The sequence below is a fragment of the Oryctolagus cuniculus genome, chromosome 13 (genome assembly GCF_964237555.1).
Source record: "Oryctolagus cuniculus chromosome 13, mOryCun1.1, whole genome shotgun sequence".
NCBI classification, from domain to species: domain Eukaryota; kingdom Metazoa; phylum Chordata; class Mammalia; order Lagomorpha; family Leporidae; genus Oryctolagus; species Oryctolagus cuniculus.
Window position 1 is genome coordinate 36,765,870 of NC_091444.1, and position 7,722 is coordinate 36,773,591.

Genomic DNA, 7,722 nt, shown 5'->3' on the forward strand with positions numbered 1-7,722 from the left:
GCTGCGAATGTGTATTTTTCAACTGTAGGATGAAAGGTTCTGTAGTTGTCCATTAGGTCCACTTGGTTTCTAGTGTCGATCAGCTCTGTTGTTCCGTTGCTGATTTTCTGTCTAGTTGATCTACTTATTGCTGAAAGTGGGGTATTGAAGTCCCCCATTTTTATTGTATGGGAGTCTATGCATCCTATTAGATTTCTTAACGTCTCTTTTAGATAGCCAGGTGCCCTGTAATTAGGTACATATACATTTATTATAGTCACGTCTTCCTGTTGAAATGATCCCTTAATCATTGCATAGTGCCCTTCTTTGTCTCTTTTTACAGTTTTTTTTTTTTTTAAAGTATATTTTGTCTGATATTAGGATGGCTATACCAGCTCTTTTTTGGTTTTGTTAGGATGCAATATCTTTTTCTATCCTTTCACTTTCAGTCTACATGCATCTTTGTTGATGAGATGTGTTTCTTGTAGTCAGAAAATAAATGGGTTTTGTTTTTTAATCCATTCAGCCAATCTGTTTCTTATAACTGGTGAATTCAGGCCATTTACATTCAAAATGACTATTGATAAATAAAGACTTGGCCCTGCCATTTTTCCATTAATGTCCCTATTTTTTACTTCGGATTTCATTTATACCTTTACTGGGAGATTTTCTGCTTTCACCTTTTTTCATAGTGATGACCATGTTTTTGTATATAGCACATCCTTAAGCATCTTTTGTAAGGTTGGATGATTGGTGACAAATTCTTTCAATTTCCATTTGTTATGGAAGGCCTTTATTTCACCTTCATTCATAAATGAGAGCTTTGCAAGGTACAGTATTCTGGGTTGACAGTTCTTTTCTCTTGAGTCTTGGACTATATCTCACCATTCTCCCCTAGCCTATAGGGTTTCCGTTAAGAACTCAGCTGTAAGTCTAATTGGATGTCCTTTGAAAGTAATCTTCCATTTCTGTTGTGCACATTTTAGAATCTAATTTCTTCTTCTTTTTATTTTTTTTTTTGCCTGACTGTAAAATTTCCAGAGATTTGTCTTCTAACTCAGATATTCTTTCTTCTACCTCACCAATTCTGTTGTTAAAGCTTTCCACCTCATTTTTTATTTGTTCTGTTGAATTCCTCCAAGGAGACCAATGCCTGGTGCCTAGCCCTAGTTGGTACAATATTTATCCACACTGCCACAAAAACCACACAAAAGATCTGTGGAGTCCTTGGTGTGAGCACAGATCCCGCAACAATGACCCTTACCAGGGAACCAGGGAGTGCCAAGCATATTGAGCTGCCCACAGTGACTGCCCAAAGACCCAGATACACCCTGCACCCTCACATGCAGCCACAGTGTTTTCACAGTCCCAGCACACATGGTTCCCACAGTCACAAACACCCAGCCCCTAGTCAACTCCCCCAACCAACTCAGGCATCTCCTCTTGGCTGGTTGCTAGGTACACAGGCATAAGCTGGCACAGCTGTATCTCCAAAATGGTATCTGCCTGCTCGTGGCTAGTTACAGAAGTGGGTGATTGGGGAAAGAGAAGCATGGCCCCTTTTTATTTCCTCTACATTGGCAGGGATACTGTCCCCCACAGGACTCCAAGTGGCAGCCAGGCTCTTCTCACAGCTTTGTCACCAGTGGCTTGTACTGCTACAGAGTGAGTCCTCACTCTCCAAAGCTGGTGCTGAGGCTCTCAGCTGCTGGGGTCCTGAGTTGTGTGCATCCACACTCTCCACATAGATCCACAGTGTCCCTCTAATTTGTGTGGTATTTTCTGTCATTTTCTCCCTAACTCTTCCCTGAGATTGCACTCACTCCACGTTTTTTTAACTATCTTCCCCTAGACTACATCAGTAAGCTCCCTCCCTATTCTGCCATCTTGGTGCCTCTCCCATATACTTATTTTTTGTTGTGGTAATAACATTTAAACCTACTCTCAGCATTTTTTGAAATGCATAAAGACAGTGCTATGGCACAGCAGGTTAAAGACCTGGCCTGAAGTACCAGCATCCCATATGGGTGCTGGTCCAAGATCCAGCTCTCTGTTATGGCCTAGGAAAGCAGTAGAAGATGGCCCAAGTCCTCAGGCCCCTCCACCTTCTTGGGAGACCTGCAAGAAGCTCCTGGCTCCTGGATTCAGATCAGCTCAGCTCTGACCATTACAGTCATTTGGGGAGTGAACCAGCAGATGGAAGACCTCTCTCTCTCTCTCTCTCTCTCTCTCTCTCTGGCTCTATCTCTCTAACTCTTTCAAATAAATAAAATAAATCTTAAAAAAAGAAATGCATAATGCTTTATTTATTACAGTCACCATTCTGTGCAAGAGACCACTAAAGGTTATTCCTCCTGTCCAAGTGAAACTTTGTACACTTTGATCAATATCTTCCCTCTCCCCACTTACCCCCTTCCCCAGCCTCTGGTAACCATCATTCCACTTTCTATTTCTATGAGTTACTTTTTTAGATTGCACTTACAAGTGAGATCATATGGTATTTTTTTGAGAGAGAGAAAGACAGAGATAGACAGCTCCCACACACTGGTTCACTCCCCCAAATGCCTGCAATGGCCAAGGGGCCAAAGGAAGGGAAAAGCTGTGAATTCAATCCAGCTCTCCCAATTGGGTGTCAAAAGCACAACTACCTCACCCATCACCTGCTGCTCCCAGAGTCTGCATTAAGCTGGAGCTGGGAATCAAATACAGACACTCTGATGTGGGACTTGGGTATTCCAACAAATGTCATAACCACTGAGCCAGATCCCTACCTTTGGCATTTGTCTTTTTGTTCCTGGCTTACTTCACTGGGAACAGCACCCTCCAGGTTCATCCATGTTGCTGCAAATGACAGATGTCTCTCTGACTCTTTCCGCCTATCACTCACCTCAGCAGTAGTTCTTTTCCCCTTGCCTGAAATGCTTTCCTACAAATTCCTACAGACAGGCCCCTTTTCATGCCTCTCACCTTCGAGACAGCCTGCCCTACGCACACCCCTGTTCTGTTTCCTTCACAGAACATATCCCTGTCTAAAAGCATGCAATCACAGGAGTCAAGGACCTCATGGGGCTTGCTTACCATGGGACCCCAAGAATATGGTACATAGGGTAAGGGTTTGGGAAAGATTGAATGAGCAAATGAAACCTGACGTGGCATCCAGTTTGTGGACACTGTTCCAATTCCTCTTGAAAAATTGGATGATGGCTTTTTTCTCGACAAGATGGCCACCACAGCAGTCTTCACAAGTGCGCCTCCTGCCACTCCAGCCGCAACCCAGGCTGCAGCTAGCTGCAGCTACAGCCTCCGCCCCGGCCGAGGCGCCAGCGCCAACACCGGCTCCAGCGCCGGCTGCAGCTCCTGCCGTGGAAGCGGCTCCTGCCCCAGCAGCAGCGGCTGCGGGTGCGCGGCAGACCACGGCCTCCGCACAAGCCCCCTCGCAGACCTCGGCGCCCTCGCTGCCTGGTCCCGCCCTGCCAGGGCCCTTCCCCGGCGGCCGCGTGGTCAGGCTGCACCGGGTCATTTTGGCCCCCATCGTAGACAGGAGAGACGCAACGAAGGCACTGCCCGAGTGATCGGGATCCTGCTGGGAACTGTTGATAAACACTCAGTGGAGGTCACCAATTGTTTCTCAGTGCCGCACAACGAGTCAGAAGATGAACTGGCTGTTGACATGGAATTTGCTAAGAACATGTATGAATTGCACAAAAAAGTCTCTCCAAATGAACTCATCCTGGACTGGTATGCTACAGGCCATGACATCACGGAGCACTCCATGCTGATCTACAAGTACTACAGCCAGGAGGCCCCCAACCCCATTCACCTCACTGTGGATACAAGTCTTCAGAATGGCCACATGAGCGTCAAGGCCTATGTCAGCACTTCAATGGGTGTCCCAGGGAGGACCATGGGAGTGATGTTCACCTCTGACAGTGAAATATGCCTATTATGACCCTGAACACATTGGAGTTGACCTGATCATGAAGACCTGTTTTAGCCCCAACCCGGTGACTGGACTCTCGAGTGACTTGCAGCAAGTAGGAGGAGCCTCCGCCCGCATCCAAGATGCCCTGAGCATGGTGTTGCAGTATGCAGAGGATGTGCTGTCTGGAAAGGGGTCAGCTGACAACACTGTGGGTCGCTTCTTGATGAGCCTGGTTAACCAAGTGCCCAAAATAGTTCCTGACGACTTCCAGACCGTGCTCAACAGCAATATTAATGACTTGCTGATGGTGACCTACCTGGCCAATCTCACACAGCCACAGATCGCCCTCAATGAGAAACCTGTAAACTTGTGAATAGGCCTCAAGCAGCACTCCTGCCAGTCTGGTGTCAGCCCTGGGACTCAGAATGAAGTGGAGGAGAAGCGGTTTCTTGTGGTATTGAGTCACTTGAGTCACTCCACTGCTTGTGACTAAATAAACATAGCCTACCTTTTGTAAATGAAAAAAAAAAAAATTGGATTATGTAGGAAACATTTAGATCACATTCTCAGTGGGCTGTAACTCATGGAGCTGAGGAGTAGTACCTGCATTAATGAGGTGGCTAATAGAGTATTGTTTCATGTTGCTCTTTTTAATTTTTTTAAATTTATTTTCTTCTACTTAAAAGGTAGAGCAATAGAAAGAAAAGAGAAGGAAAGGAGGGTGGGAAGGAGGAAGATATCTTCCATCCATTGGTTCACTCCCCAAATACACACAATACCTGGGGGTGGGCCAGGCCAAGCCAGAAGCCAGCAATTCCATGCAGGTTTCCCATATGGGACAGGGGCCCAACCACTTGAGCCATCTTCTGCTGCCTTCCAGAATGCACAATAGTAGGAAACTGGATCTGAAGCAGAGTAGCTGGGATGAACCAGCTCTCTGGTTTTGGGATGAGTGTGTCCCAAGCAGTAGCTCAACTCACTGTACCACAATACCTGCCCATGTTTGGATTGGTTTCAACCAGCCAACCTTGGCCATTTTCTGGCCTGCCTGGCATTCACTTGCTACATGTATTTATTAGTCTCATTCCCTCCATATTATCCATATAAGCCTAGTGCAGCACTTGGCACATGCCAATTGTACCAATAAGCATTCTGGGAATTGACCATGTTTTTCTTCATTAACATTTTTATGAGAAAAAAAGAAATAAAGAGACAATCACAAACTAACAAATCTAGCAGTTTTACGATATCTTTGCAAGATGCTTCATTTCAGCAGACTATGATGAAAATGGTTTCTGGGAGCCCGCACTGTGGTGTAGTGGGTAAAGCCACTGCCTGCAGTGCCATCATCCCATATGAACCCCGGCTCAAGTCCCAGCTACTCTACTTCCAATCCAGCTCTCTGCTTTGGCCTGAGAAAGCAGTAGAAGAGGACCCAAGTCCTTGGGCCCCTGCACCCACATGGGAGACCTAGAAGAAGTTCTTGGTTTCTGGCTTTGGATCAGTCTAGCTCCAGTCACTGCGGTCATTTGGGGAGTTAACCAGCATTTGGAAGACCTCTCTCTCTGCCTCTCCTTCTCTCTCTGTGTAACTTTCAAATAAATAAATAAATCTTTTAAGGAAGGAAGGAAGGAAGGAAGGAAGGAAGGAAGGAAGGAAGGAAGGAAGGGAGGGAAAGAGAAAGAAGGAGAGAGAGAGAGAGAGAGAGAGAGAGAGAGAGAGAGAGAGAATGGCTTAATGTAGCCAGAAGACTTCACACATGTTTCTTCTGACCCTGGTCTTGAATATCATTTTGCCATCAACCAAGGATTGGAAGGGGATAGATGTGGAAAGAAACAAAGTTAAGAGCAGATACCTGGCAGGGATAATGTGCCTAACTCCTAACTTTCCTATGTGTATTCACTGATGCATGGTGTGCTCAGCACTATGTACTCAGACTATAGGGCCAACACTCTGTTCAGTTGAGACTAGGGCACAATCCTTAAGATATCACATGGCTTATCTGACACAGCACAGGCTAGAAGCATTAACCAACCTCTTTTTTTAAAGATTTATTTATTTACTTGAAAGTCAGAGTTACACAGTGAGAAGGAGAGGCAGAGAAAGAAAGTCTTCCATCTGGTGGTTCACTCCCCAACTGGCCTCAATGGCTGGAACTGCACTGATCTGAAGCCAGCAGCCAGGAGCTTCTTCTGGGTCTCCCATGCAGGTACAGGGCCCCAAGGACTTGGGCCATCTTCTACTGATTTCCCAGGCCATAGCAGAGAGCTGGATTGGAAGTGGAGCAGCTGGGTCTCTAACCAGCAGTCATATGGGATGATGGCACTGCAGGCAGTGGCTTTACCTGCTATGCCACAGCGCCAGTTCCAACATTAACCAAATTATTTCAGGAGTTTCCTGTGACACCTCTTAGCCAGCCCACAGGTTCTTCTCCAGGTTGCAAGTGGAGGAGTCACGATTCACCTCAACAACCTCCCTCCCAGCACCAGCTACATGTGTTCCTTGAGAAGTGAGAGCTTTCACTGCAGAGCCTCAAGTCCACTCCTTTTGGCCCCAGGTAGATACCCACCTGACTGCCTTGGGCAGACTCACCCACCTCTGGACACCCCTGGAGAGGGCCTCCCACCTCTTCCCAGCTCCAGTCATGTGCTCTGTTTCCCCTCTGTGCTGATTCTGTCTTTCTACCCACATTTCCTCCATCATAATAAATTCCAGAATGCCTTCTTCTTGCCTCCCATGCACCCTCCTTCTCTCATTCCACCTCACCTCTCCTAACAGTTTAGTAGCAATATTCCACTCATTGTTCAAAGGATAAAGTTGTTTTCAGATCATGCACATTCATAGGACCTCAGTATCTCCTTGAATCTGCCTGAACAGCCAGACCCCTGATTTCTGTGGAGGTTCTTTTGCTGCCTTTCTTTCAACATATTAATATTTGATTTTCCTTTAAGCAATTTGAGGGAGGGTAAAATAAGAATGAAGGACTCCCAGTGGGAGTTATATCCATCTTGTTCTTTTACCCCCATCATGGGGAATCCAGGGTGGTCTTCACTCATTAGCAATCTGCAGGTCCAGTGAGAGACCCTCCATCATAATTAGTGTTGTCCCCTGATTGACCCCTGCCACTCCCAATCTCATTCTCACCTACAAGCACCAGAGTCGACCGAATGGACCTCAGCCCAGTGATTTTTACCATCTCCACACATCTGGTTTCTGTTTGGGGGTTAGTTAATGAGCTCAGTGGATGTTAGTTGACAGGATTTTGTTTTCATTACAACTTTCCAAAAAATGGTTTAGAGTTAAAACTCTAGATTCTTCTCTGGGGTTCTCTGCTGATTCTTCCTCTGGGTGGGCTAGAATAGATATAAGATGTGTCTAGGAAAACAAACCCAGTGGCTAAACAGAGAGGAGGAGGTCAGGAGTCCCTGTACCTCCTAAAGTACATCAGAGACCTTACCAAGTAAGGAGGAGAGGGAGCTCATTCTATCTGTGCTCCTCACTCTGCATGTATACCACGTCCCTCTCTGCCAAAATTGGGCAGCAAACCAACTGGAACATTCTTCCCACCATGCCCCTTTCCTGAACTCTATCCCAGTGCTCCCAGCAGCTTGAAGGGCCCCTGGCTTCCCAAGAATGATCTTGCTTCTTGTGATCTTGACTCTTTAGAAATGAATATCTCTTTCATTTTCTGCCACCAGCACTGTTCTCTCTCAGACACACAGGGTATACAGAGTTCAGATGTGTGCAAATGCAGCTGGGACACACACAACAAAGATTTACTGCTCTAGAAAGGTCACCATCTTTACAGATTTATTCTTTGA

At 46.2% G+C, this 7,722-nt stretch overlaps 1 pseudogene; it reads left to right on the plus strand.

Annotated features, from left to right (window-relative positions):
• Positions 1–3,199: 3,199 nt before the first annotated feature.
• Positions 3,200–4,428, plus strand: LOC100337918 (eukaryotic translation initiation factor 3 subunit F pseudogene; annotated as a pseudogene).
• Positions 4,429–7,722: the final 3,294 nt, after the last annotated feature.